Below are 10,909 nucleotides of genomic sequence, written 5' to 3'. Positions count from 1 at the left end.
CATCGTGACAGAAAAAAACAGAAATGTAGATCATTTTGCAGATTTATTAAACAAGAAAAACTCAAATATCACATGGTCATATGATGTGACACAAATTTAACTCCATTTCCTTCTGATCCTCCTTGAAATGGTTTTACTCCTTCATTAGAGTCCAGTTGTGTTTAATTAAACTGACTGGATTTAGTTCAATTAAACACACCTGCCTACATAAGATCTTACAGCTCAGAGTGCATGTCAGAGCACATGAGAATCATAAGGTCTAAAGAACTGCCCAAGGAGATCAGAGTCAAAAGCCAAGGTTACAAAGGAATTTATACAGCTCTCAAGGATCCTAAGAGCACAGTGGCCTCCATAATCCTTAAATGGTAGAAGTGAGGGATGACCACAACTCTTCCTTGATCGGGCTGACCAGCCAAACTAAGCAATCGTGAGAGAAGAGCCTTGGTGACAGAGGTAAAGAAGAATCCCAAGATCACTGTGGCACAATAAATCAATCAATCTATCCCTCGGGGATCCCCAAAGAATGACCATTTTATATCAAAATTTCCATACAAGTAGTATTCCAAAATCCCTCCAGCCCCCCCCTGCCTGTGATGACATGAAGAAGGCTAGGAGAATACTAATTGCTTCTTATCACTCAGGATTTTTTACGACACCTTTAATCTTTATGTGATGATATCACGCCATGCAAGAAGCCTACAAACTTGGTCTTATTTTCATATTTTCCCTCATGTTGTCTCCCACGCCTACATACCTATCATGAGGGTAACAATAGTGATCATTCGGGAGTTATTTAATTGCTCTCAGTTACTGTGGTGTCATCCTATGATCCTTGACACAGTAACAGCAGAGACCAGAATATGTGGGCGAAATATGAATTATGCAACATTTTTTGATGTGTACAGGCAGCAGGATCAGCTCCAGGTATCATGAGGCCCCTGGGCGACAGAGCCTCACTGGGCCCCTTTGCAGTGAGCTCACATGGGGGCATTAAAAATTCAGAAACTAAAACAGTTCACTGTTCCCTAAAATATTTCCTAGTTTATTATGCCAAACAGCCCCTGTAGGGTTATTATATATAAAGCTCCACTCACTCCCATGGATTCATTATGTACAGCCTTATGTGCCCCCCCCCCAGCAGCTCTGGGCCCCGACACTTGCCCAGACATACCCAGTGCTGGTGCCGGCCCTGATAGAGGTTTCTAAATGTGACCTCAGTTATACAGGACATCACCTTTAGCTGACCTCGTTAAAGGATGTAATGAGAATCCCATCAATGGGCCATTCATTTTATGACAGGATCTGGTTCTTGGATTTACTGATTTTATTGCTTAAGAATCCTGGTCTGGCGCAAAAACAGCAGAGGAATTTCTATTTTTATCACACCAAAGTGGTTTTCTCATTATAGAGAAAATTCCAATTTTATGCAGATTTGGCCATTAGTGCATGACTAAACTTTGCCACGCCCCCTGGTGCACCAAACCGCTAATTTGCATAAATTTAGAACAGAATTTATAATAACATCTACATAGTGTCCCATCTATAAAAATCTACACCACCTGGTAAACTCTCCGGAATACAATAAGAAGAATGATAAGAAGTGTTGTTGATTGTTGGCTGATTCCATATACTTTTTTTTAATGTTCAGGACTTTTCTTGGAGACGTATTTCTGAGTCAGCGGTTTTCATATTTTGTCATCATGTTGTATTTTTAGGTTGCAGTAAAGCAGAAAAGAAAAGCAGAAGTTTAGTGTAAGTTCTGGTTTGTCACATGGCGTCCGCCGCAGTGACATCAGAAAGGAAAGTTTATACAATAGATTCTAGGAAGACTGGGGTAAGGAGAAGGACATAGAAGACACTGACACTTTCTGGTGGCCAAAAAACTGGTGAAGTCAGGGCACCTATGCTTACCAGGATGACACAGTATAGTGGGTACGGACAGTATTCAGACTCTTTTAACTTGTTCACTCTTTGTTTCATTGCATCCAATTGGTAAGATCAAAAAAGGTTTTTTTTTTTGCTCATTAATGTGCACTCTGCCCCCATCATAACAGAAAAAAACTGAAATGTAGATCATTTTGCTGTATTATTAAACAAGAAATATCACATGGTCATATGATGTGACACTCATATTTAACTCACATATTTAACTCCATTTCCTTCTGATCCTCCTTGAAATGGTTCTACTCCTTCATTGGAGTCCAGCTGTGTTTAATTAAACTGACTGGACTCAGTTCAATTAAATACACCTGTCTATATAAGCTCTCACAGCTCAAAGTGCATGTCAGAGCACATGAGAAACATAAGGTCTAAGGAACTGCCCAAGGAGTTTAGAGTTAAAAGCCAAGGTTACAAAAGAACTTATGCAGCTCTCAAAGATCCTTAGAGCATAGTGGCCTCCATAATCCTTAAATGAAAGAAGTTTGGGATGATCTCAACTGTTGCTGACAACTCTTTTCCGGGTGAGTGCCACTGTTTTCTGTTCTTTTTGCACTGCTCACGTCTATGTTCATGAATGCTGAGCACCACCCATTCTTTTGTCTCCTATTAAGTCACCTCTGAATCAGCGGTTGCACCAGAGGAGCATTGACAGTGCCCCTTTTTATTCACATCTCCGTATTTGAATCATGGAAGAAGGGCCTTGGTGACAGAGGTAAAGAAGAAACCCAAGATCACTATGGCTGAGTGCCAGCGATGCAGGAAGGAGATGGGAGTCACCTATCACGGCTTTATGCCAGAGTCTGGAAGCTTCTCCTTAGTGCAAGACATATGAAAGGCGCATACAGTGTGCAAAACACATGAAGGATCCCGGACTATGAGAAAGATTCTCTGCTCTGATGAGATAAATATTTAAGTTTTTGGTGATAATTCTAAGTGGTGGAGAAAACCAGGCTCTGCTCATAACCTGCTTGTCAGAACCCCAGCAGTGACACATGATGGGGGCAGCATCATGCTATGGGGGCAGAGACAGGACCACTGGGTGTAATGGAAGGAAAGATAATTGCGACCAAGTACAGAGATATCCTGGATGAGAGCCGCTTCCAGATGCTCAGGACCTCAGACTCGGCTGAACCTTCCAACAAGACAATGACCCTAAGAACACAGCTATAATAACACAGCAGAGACTTCAGAACATCTCTGTGACCATTCCTGACCGGCCCAGCCAGAGCCCGAACCTAAACCCAAGGGAGCATCTCTGGAGGGATTGGAACATGGCTTCCACCAATGTTCACCTTCCAACCTGAGGGACCAGGAGAGGATCTGCAAGGAGGAGGCAGAGGATCCCCAAATCCAGGGAGGGAAACTCCCAAGAAGACTCCTGGCTGCACCAACTCAAAAGTTGTTTCTACTCATCACTGAGCAAAGGGGCCAAATTCTTATCACCAGGGGACGAGTACTTATCACCAGGGGCTGAAAACTTATCACCGGGGACTGAATACTTATCACCAGGGGCTGAAAACTTATCACCGGGGGCTGAATACTTATCACCGGGGGCTGAATACTTATCACCGGGGGCTGAATACTTATCACCAGGGGCTGAAAACTTATCACCGGGGACTGAATACTTATCACCAGGGGCTGAAAACTTATCACCGGGGGCTGAATACTTATCACCAGGGGCTGAATACTTATCACCGGGGGCTGAATACTTATCACCAGGGGCTGAATACTTATCACCGGGGGCTGAATACTTATCACCGGGGGCTGAATACTTATCACCGGGGGCTGAATACTTATCACCGGGGGCTGAATACTTATCACCGGGGGCTGAATACTTATCACCGGGGGCTGAATACTTATCACCAGGGGCTGAAAACTTATCACCGGGGACTGAATACTTATCACCAGGGGCTGAAAACTTATCACCGGGGGCTGAATACTTATCACCAGGAGCTGAATACTTATCACCGGGGGCTGAATACTTATCACCAGGGGCTGAATACTTATCACCAGGGGCTTAATACTTATCACCAGGGGCTGAAAACTTATCACCGGGGACTGAATACTTATCACCGGGGGCTGAATACTTATCACCGGGGGCTGAATACTTATCACCGGGGGCTGAATACTTATCACCAGGGGCTGAATACTTATCACCGGGGGCTGAATACTTATCACCGGGGGCTGAATACTTATCACCGGGGGCTGAATACTTATCACCAGGAGCTGAATACTTATCACCGGGGGCTGAATACTTATCACCAGGGGCTGAATACTTATCACCGGGGGCTGAATACTTATCACCAGGGGCTGAATACTTATCACCAGGGGCTGAAAACTTATCACCGGGGACTGAATACTTATCACCGGGGGCTGAATACTTATCACCGGGGGCTGAATACTTATCACCGGGGGCTGAATACTTATCACCGGGGGCTGAATACTTATCACCGGGGGCTGAATACTTATCACCGGGGGCTGAATACTTATCACCGGGGGCTGAATACTTATCACCGGGGGCTGAATACTTATCACCAGGAGCTGAATACTTATCACCGAGGGCTGAATACTTATCACCGGGGGCTGAATACTTATCACCGGGGGCTGAATACTTATCACCGGGGGCTGAATACTTATCACCGGGGGCTGAATACATATCACCGGGGGCTGAATACTTATCACCAGGGGCTGAATACTTATCACCGGGGGCTGAATACTTATCACCGGGGGCTGAATACTTATCACCGGGGGCTGAATACTTATCACCGGGGGCTGAATACTTATCACCGGGGAATGAATACTTATTACCAGGGGCTGAATACTTATCACCGGGGGCTGAATACTTATCACCGGGGGCTGAATACTTATCACCAGGGGCTGAATACTTATTACCAGGGGCTGAATACTTATCACCGGGGGCTGAATACTTATCACCAGGGGCTGAATACTTATCACAGGGGGCCGAATACTTATCACCAGGGGCTGAATACTTATCACCGGGGGCTGAATACTTATCACCGGGGGCTGAAAACTTATCACCGGGGGCTGAAAACTTATCACTGGGGGCTGAAAACTTATCACCAGGGGCTGAATACTTATCACCGGGGGCTGAATACTTATCACCGGGGGCTAAATACTTATCACTGGGAGCTGAATACTTATCACCAGGAGCTGAATACTTATTACTGGGGCTGAATACTTATCACCGGGGGCTGAATACTTATCACCGGGGAATGAATACTTATTACCAGGGGCTGAATACTTATCACCGGGGAATGAATACTTATCACCGGGGGCTGAATACTTATCACCGGGGGCTGAATACTTATCACCAGGGGCTGAATACTTATTACCAGGGGCTGAATACTTATCACCGGGGGCTGAATACTTATCACCAGGGGCTGAATACTTATCACAGGGGGCCGAATACTTATCACCAGGGGCTGAATACTTATCACCGGGGGCTGAATACTTATCACCGGGGGCTGAAATCTTATCACCGGGGGCTGAAAACTTATCACTGGGGGCTGAAAACTTATCACCAGGGGCTGAATACTTATCACCGGGGGCTGAATACTTATCACCGGGGGCTGAATACTTATCACCGGGGGCTGAATACTTATCACCAGGGGCTGAATACTTGTCACCGGGGGCTGAATACTTATCACCGGGGAATGAATACTTATTACCAGGGGCTGAATACTTATCACCGGGGGCTGAATACTTATCACCGGGGGCTGAATACTTATCACCAGGGGCTGAATACTTATCACAGGGGGCCGAATACTTATCACCAGGGGCTGAATACTTATCACCGGGGGCTGAATACTTATCACCGGGGGCTGAAAACTTATCACCGGGGGCTGAAAACTTATCACTGGGGGCTGAAAACTTATCACCAGGGGCTGAATACTTATCACCGGGGGCTGAATACTTATCACCGGGGGCTAAATACTTATCACTGGGAGCTGAATACTTATCACCAGGAGCTGAATACTTATTACTGGGGCTGAATACTTATCACCGGGGGCTGAATACTTATCACCGGGGAATGAATACTTATTACCAGGGGCTGAATACTTATCACCGGGGAATGAATACTTATCACCGGGGGCTGAATACTTATCACCGGGGGCTGAATACTTATCACCGGGGGCTGAATACTTATCACCAGGGGCTGAATACTTATCACCGGGGGCTGAATACTTATCACCAGGGGTTGAATACTTATCACCGGGGGCTGAATACTTATCACCAGGGGCTGAATACTTATCACAGGGGGCCGAATACTTATCACCAGGGGCTGAATACTTATCACCGGGGGCTGAATACTTATCACCGGGGGCTGAAAACTTATCACCGGGGGCTGAAAACTTATCACTGGGGGCTGAAAACTTATCACCAGGGGCTGAATACTTATCACCGGGAGCTGAATACTTATCACCAGGGGCTGAATACTTATCACCGGGGGCTAAATACTTATCACTGGGAGCTGAATACTTATCACCAGGAGCTGAATACTTATCACTGGGGCTGAATACTTATCACCAGGGGCTGAATACTTATAGTTTATACGGTTGAAAAAAGACACTTGTCCATCAAGTTCAACCAAGGAAGGGATGGGATTGGATGAGGAAGGGATTTAGGGGAAACAATCCTATATAGCATAACAATCAATGTTATTTAGGTGTAAAAAGGCATCTAGACCCTTCTTGAAGCTCTCTGCTGTCCCTGCTGTGACCAGCGCCTGAGCTTGGCTATTCCACAGATTGACAGTTCTCATAGTAAAAAAGCCCTGTCGCCTCTGGTGATTAAACCTTGGTTTCTCCAAACGGAGACAGTGCCCCCTCGTCTTTTGATTTGATCTAATCTGAAACAACTTACCACCATATTTTTTGTATGGACCATTCATATATTTATATAAATTAATAATTTCCCCTCGTAGTCGTCTCTTTTCCAGACTAAATAAATCTAGTTGTTTTAATCTTTCCTCATAACTCAGACCCTCCATACCCCTTATCAGTTTTGTGGCTCTACGTAGAACCCTCTTCAGCTCCAGGGCATCCTTTTTATGGACCGGTGCCCAGAACTGGACAGCATATTCCAGGTGTGGCCGAACCAGTGCCTTGTATAGTGGTAATATTACATCCCTATCACGAGAGTCCATACCACTTTTGATACATGACAAGATCCTACTGGTTTTAGAGGCAGCTGATTGACATTGCATGCTGTTATTCAATTTATGATCAACTAGTACCCCCAGGTCCTTCTCAACTCTCCCAGATTTACTCCCCCAAGGACATATTTTGCCTTTGGATTATTGGCCCCCAGGTGCATAACCTTACATTTATCCACATTAAACCTCATTTGCCAAGTGGATGACCAAACATTCAGTTTGTCCAAGTCATCCTGCAGCCTATGAACATCCTCCATAGACTGTATTACACTACACAGTTTGGTGTCATCTGCAAAAATAGACACAGGGCTATTAATTCCTACCTCTATATCATTAATAAATATATTAAATAGTAGTGGGCTGAGCACAGAACCCTGGGGTACACCACTCATAACTGGTGACCATTCTGAGTAGGAATCATTGACCACAACTCTCTGGATACGATCCTTTAGCCAGTTTGCAATCCAATTGCAAATGATTTCTGCCAAACCAATGGCCCTAATTTTACCCAACAGGCGTCTATGAGGGACAGTGTCAAATGCCTTTGCAAAGTCCAAGAACACAATATCCACAGCTGCTCCTCCATCCAGGCACCTGCTCACCTCTTCATAGAAGCAGATAAGGTTAGTTTGACAACTTCTATTCTTAGTAAACCCATGCTGGCTGTCACTTATTATACTATTTGATGTCACATACTCCAGTATATAGTCTTTTACTAACCCTTCCAGTATTTTCCCCACAATGGAAGTTAAGCTTACAGGCCTGTAATTGCCTGGCGAAGTTCTAGAGCCCTTTTTATATCTTATCACCGGGGGCTGAATACTCATCACCAGGGGCTGAATACTTATCACCGGGGGCTGAATACTTATCATCAGGGGCTGAATACTCATCACCAGGGGCTGAATACTTATCACCAGGGGCTGAGTACTTATCACCGGGGGCTGAATACTTATCACCAGGGGCTGAATACTTATCACCGGGGGCTGAATACTTATCACCGGGGGCTGAATACTTATCACCGGGGGCTGAATACTTATCACCAGGGGCTGAATACTTATCACCGGGGGCTGAATACTTATCACCGGGGGCTGAATACTTATCACCGGGGGCTGAATACTTATCACCAGGGGCTGAATACTTATCACCAGGGGCTGAATACTTATCACCAGGGGCTGAATACTTATCACCGGGGGCTGAATACTTATCACCAGGGGCTGAATACTTATCACCGGGGGCTGAATACTTATCACCGGGGGCTGAATACTTATCACCGGGGGCTGAATACTTATCACCGGGGGCTGAATACTTATCACCGGGGGCTGAATACTTATCACCAGGAGCTGAATACTTATCACCGAGGGCTGAATACTTATCACCGGGGGCTGAATACTTATCACCGGGGGCTGAATACTTATCACCGGGGGCTGAATACTTATCACCGGGGGCTGAATACATATCACCGGGGGCTGAATACTTATCACCAGGGGCTGAATACTTATCACCGGGGGCTGAATACTTATCACCGGGGGCTGAATACTTATCACCGGGGGCTGAATACTTATCACCGGGGGCTGAATACTTATCACCGGGGAATGAATACTTATTACCAGGGGCTGAATACTTATCACCGGGGGCTGAATACTTATCACCGGGGGCTGAATACTTATCACCAGGGGCTGAATACTTATTACCAGGGGCTGAATACTTATCACCGGGGGCTGAATACTTATCACCAGGGGCTGAATACTTATCACAGGGGGCCGAATACTTATCACCAGGGGCTGAATACTTATCACCGGGGGCTGAATACTTATCACCGGGGGCTGAAAACTTATCACCGGGGGCTGAAAACTTATCACTGGGGGCTGAAAACTTATCACCAGGGGCTGAATACTTATCACCGGGGGCTGAATACTTATCACCGGGGGCTAAATACTTATCACTGGGAGCTGAATACTTATCACCAGGAGCTGAATACTTATTACTGGGGCTGAATACTTATCACCGGGGGCTGAATACTTATCACCGGGGAATGAATACTTATTACCAGGGGCTGAATACTTATCACCGGGGAATGAATACTTATCACCGGGGGCTGAATACTTATCACCGGGGGCTGAATACTTATCACCAGGGGCTGAATACTTATTACCAGGGGCTGAATACTTATCACCGGGGGCTGAATACTTATCACCAGGGGCTGAATACTTATCACAGGGGGCCGAATACTTATCACCAGGGGCTGAATACTTATCACCGGGGGCTGAATACTTATCACCGGGGGCTGAAATCTTATCACCGGGGGCTGAAAACTTATCACTGGGGGCTGAAAACTTATCACCAGGGGCTGAATACTTATCACCGGGGGCTGAATACTTATCACCGGGGGCTGAATACTTATCACCGGGGGCTGAATACTTATCACCAGGGGCTGAATACTTATCACCGGGGGCTGAATACTTATCACCGGGGAATGAATACTTATTACCAGGGGCTGAATACTTATCACCGGGGGCTGAATACTTATCACCGGGGGCTGAATACTTATCACCAGGGGCTGAATACTTATCACAGGGGGCCGAATACTTATCACCAGGGGCTGAATACTTATCACCGGGGGCTGAATACTTATCACCGGGGGCTGAAAACTTATCACCGGGGGCTGAAAACTTATCACTGGGGGCTGAAAACTTATCACCAGGGGCTGAATACTTATCACCGGGGGCTGAATACTTATCACCGGGGGCTAAATACTTATCACTGGGAGCTGAATACTTGTCACCAGGAGCTGAATACTTATTACTGGGGCTGAATACTTATCACCGGGGGCTGAATACTTATCACCGGGGAATGAATACTTATTACCAGGGGCTGAATACTTATCACCGGGGAATGAATACTTATCACCGGGGGCTGAATACTTATCACCGGGGGCTGAATACTTATCACCGGGGGCTGAATACTTATCACCAGGGGCTGAATACTTATCACCGGGGGCTGAATACTTATCACCAGGGGTTGAATACTTATCACCGGGGGCTGAATACTTATCACCAGGGGCCGAATACTTATCACAGGGGGCCGAATACTTATCACCAGGGGCTGAATACTTATCACCGGGGGCTGAATACTTATCACCGGGGGCTGAAAACTTATCACCGGGGGCTGAAAACTTATCACTGGGGGCTGAAAACTTATCACCAGGGGCTGAATACTTATCACCGGGAGCTGAATACTTATCACCAGGGGCTGAATACTTATCACCGGGGGCTAAATACTTATCACTGGGAGCTGAATACTTATCACCAGGAGCTGAATACTTATCACTGGGGCTGAATACTTATCACCAGGGGCTGAATACTTATAGTTTATACGGTTGAAAAAAGACACTTGTCCATCAAGTTCAACCAAGGAAGGGATGGGATTGGATGAGGAAGGGATTTAGGGGAAACAATCCTATATAGCATAACAATCAATGTTATTTTGGTGTAAAAAGGCATCTAGACCCTTCTTGAAGCTCTCTGCTGTCCCTGCTGTGACCAGCGCCTGAGCTTGGCTATTCCACAGATTGACAGTTCTCATAGTAAAAAAGCCCTGTCGCCTCTGGTGATTAAACCTTGGTTTCTCCAAACGGAGACAGTGCCCCCTCGTCTTTTGATTTGATCTAATCTGAAACAACTTACCACCATATTTTTTGTATGGACCATTCATATATTTATATAAATTAATAATTTCCCCTCGTAGTCGTCTCTTTTCCAGACTAAATAAATCTAGTTGTTTTAATCTTTCCTC

The sequence above is a fragment of the Engystomops pustulosus genome, chromosome 11 (genome assembly GCF_040894005.1).
Source record: "Engystomops pustulosus chromosome 11, aEngPut4.maternal, whole genome shotgun sequence".
Lineage (NCBI taxonomy): Eukaryota > Metazoa > Chordata > Amphibia > Anura > Leptodactylidae > Engystomops > Engystomops pustulosus.
This window is presented reverse-complemented; position numbering follows the sequence as displayed.